General features: G+C 37.4%; 1 pseudogene across 1 annotated transcript; it reads left to right on the top strand.

The window, feature by feature from the left end:
• The first annotated feature begins 207 nt into the window (after positions 1 to 207).
• Positions 208 to 2,738, top strand: LOC308656859 (thioredoxin reductase-like selenoprotein T; annotated as a pseudogene). Its single transcript has one exon. The product of its transcript is annotated as a thioredoxin reductase-like selenoprotein T (transcript).
• Positions 2,739 to 3,434: the final 696 nt, after the last annotated feature.

The raw sequence follows: 3,434 nt of genomic DNA, 5'->3' as shown, positions 1-3,434 counted from the left end.
GAGCCATTCAGATGTTCACTTTCTTCTTGTCTCAGTTTCAGTAAAGTTGTGTTCTTTTAAGTATTTTTTTATTTAATTTATATTTTCAATTATATTACCATGATACCATGATATTTTCGTGAAAATATCATGGTGATATAAAAGAAAATATGTGGGAGCCGCCGCAGTCTCGATCTGAAGGCGGCCGCGGCGGTGGTCTCGAGTAAGATGAGGCTTCTGTCGCTTCTCCTGGTGGCGGCGGACCTGGGCGGCGTGCCCAGCAGGAGGTTGAAGATGCAGTACGCTACGGGCCGCTGCTCAAGTTCCAGATTTGTGTTTCCTGAGGTTACAGGCGGGTGTTTGAGGAGTACATGCGGGTAACTAGTCAGCGGTACCCAGACATCCGAATCGAAGGAGAGAATTACCTCCCTCAACCAATTTATAGACACATAGCCTCTTTCCTGTCAATCTTCAAACTCGTATTAATAGGCTTGATCACTGTTGGCAAGGACCCTTTTGCTTTCTTTGGCATGCAAGCTCCTAGCATCTGGCAGTGGGGCCAGGAGAATAAGGTCTGTGCATGTATGATGGTTTTCTTCTTAAGCAACATGATTGAGAACCAGTGTATGTCAACAGGTGCATTTGAGATAACTTTAAATGACGTGCCTGTATGGTCTCAGCTGGAATCTGGTCATCTTCCATCCATGCAACAACTTGTTCAAATTCTTGACAATGAAATGAAACTCAACGTGCACATGGATTCAATTCCGCCTCATCGATCATAGCCCCACCTATCAGCACTGAAAACTCTTTTACATTAAGGGATCTTTGCAAGAGCAGCGTGACTGACACTATGAAGGCCTGTACTGAAGACAGCCAGCTGTTAGTACAGACCAGATGCTTTTTTGGCAGGCTCCTTGTACCTCTTGGAAAACCTCAATGCAAAATAGTTTTTCTGTGCTGGCACGTTCTGGAATTCTGCACATTCGTGGAGTGCAATAATACTGGATAGCTTTCTCCCAACCCAGATTCACCCAGTTAACAGTTTGTCATTTTTTAAAATGTAGACATTACTACTTAAAACTTTTTTCTTAGTCATATTTAAAAAGTAGAAAATTGAGTTACAATTTGATTTTTTTCAAAGTGTCTGTTAAATCTTGTGTTTTTATATGATTTTTTTGTTTGTTTAAAGTCAATCTTTTGGGAACTTTAGCTGTATTCCCCCAAAGACTTTATCAGTCATCTCTAATTTGGTCATGTCCAATTTATATCGTTATCAAAAAACTGCAGATTGTGAACAGTGCATTATACAAGATTATGGGGGAATCTAACATCCAGAGTACTCTACCAATTTGTTTATATGTGTGCGTGCATGTGTGATTACCAGAGAACTACTACAAAACCAACTGCTTTTTAAATTCTGTTGTGTAGTTCAGGTGTCTTGCCTTGACCAATCTAATGAATTGATTAACTGGCCTTTATACTTAATAAAAAACTAGCAGATGTCAGTTAAATGAAAAAGTTTCAGTTTATTGCTCAATGTACTTGTTAACATTGTATTTAATCATCATCGGCCTAATTTTGTGTTTTTAACTTAAAGATAATCTCCTAAGGGTTACACTTTAGATTCCCACAAAAAAAGAGGTTAATTTACCATTTTTAGAGTTGAAACTCACCTCATTAAATAAAAGTTCAGTTGAATCTCTTTACAACATTGATACTAAGTGAACAGAAATCACCCAGCATCAGATATCAGAATTCTGTTGTATTTGAAAAATAAGATTAATTTAAATTTACTGATAGTTTCAGTATTCTAAAAAGAAGAGTTTTTAGAAAACTAAAATTGACTAAGACTTGAAGGACAATTTAGCAGAAATAGGACCATAATGTAGAAAAAGAGCCATCGAGCAGCAGCAGCAGCAGCAGCAGCCGCAGCTTCCACAGGCTTAACATGGAGAGCCCAAAGTAGGCCTGGATTTACTCATGTAAATAAAAGGATTCAAGGAAAAGTTATGAGGAAAACCCAACATTGGTTTTATCTAACACTTCAGAGTTACAAGACCTAACCCTGTGTGTCATAGGACTGACCTGTTTTGCTGTCACTGGGTGTCCTGAAGCACATGTCAGGTAATGGCCTAACTGTTACAGCCTCAGGGAGGAGCACTGCGGTCTCTGAACTGACTGCACAATGTCAGTCTGTGATTCACTGCAGAAAACTGGCCAAGCGGTTATCATTTCCATTCCGAGTAGAACCTTTCCGTTCTTCAGGTTAGTTAGTTCATGATTTAAGTTTCAAGCTCCTTCGAGATTGTTATTTAGGTATAATATTTATGTTTGACTAAGGATTAAAAACGTGTTAATCTGATTGCATACCACTCCAAACTCCCCATTTTCTGCAAGTTGAACACCCTGTGGAATGTGTCTGGGGGTCTTTCTTTGGCTAATGGACATTCCACTAGGGACAGTTACCTTTATGGCATGAAGCTACTAAAAAACTGAATCTTGAAAGTTCCCATGGGTTTTACAGATCAAACTATGGGGAACCAAAGCTTCAGCTCCAACTTTCTCCATGTTTGCCTTGGGTTGAATAACTTGTTTTTTAGAGAATAACTTTAAGTGGCTTAGACACTGATAAGAGCTATTTTGTTTTATGCTTAGTTCTATTTAAATCTAGAATTTAATGGAGTCTGATAAAAAAAAATGTGGGTCATGTGAATATGAAAAAAATAATGTGAGGAAAATAAACTATTTGCAGTGTAACTTTATTAAAAAAAAAGAAGGAAAATATGTTTCTTTTAACAATAGATTGTAGTAATACCTTCTCGTTTATTATTAATACTTGTTATTTGATTTTTTTTCTTTTTCTTTTTTAAGTTACTGGAAATTCAACATAGGGTTGCTTTACCACTGAGTTACATTCCCAGTCTTTTTTCTTTGTTATTTATTTATTTATTCATTTATTCATTTTTTTGAGACAGAGTCTCTATAAGTTGCCTAGGCTGCCCTAGAATTTGTAATCCTCCCACCTAAGCCTCTCCAGTGTCTGTGAATACAGTTGTGTGCCACTGTATCTGGCTTCTTGACCATTCTTGCTAGGGAGACATCAATTTTATTAATCTTATCAAGGTGCTGTTTAATTTTCAAATATTCTGAGTACTTTCTAGATGTCTTATTGTTAGTGATTTCAAATTTATTTCCCTTGAGATCAGAAAACATACTCAGTAATATCAATCCTTCCATATTAATTGAAATTTGTTTTACAGCCCAACATGTGTCCTACTACAAAGAATCTTCTATATGTGTTGGAAGAAAATGTGGCTACTAACGACCGATAACGGGGAGGAGGGGGGATAGAAGTTCATTGGATTAGACAAACAGAAGGAAGGGGAGGGAAGGGGGGTGGGAATAGAAAAGACAGTAGAATGAATTAGACATGACTTTCCTATGTTCATATA

The sequence above is a fragment of the Spermophilus citellus genome (genome assembly GCF_964194105.1).
Source record: "Spermophilus citellus genome assembly, chromosome: 9".
In the NCBI taxonomy this organism is placed as follows: domain Eukaryota; kingdom Metazoa; phylum Chordata; class Mammalia; order Rodentia; family Sciuridae; genus Spermophilus; species Spermophilus citellus.
The sequence above is the reverse complement of the archived record's forward strand: the minus strand, read 5'-3'. Positions and strand labels throughout refer to the sequence as shown.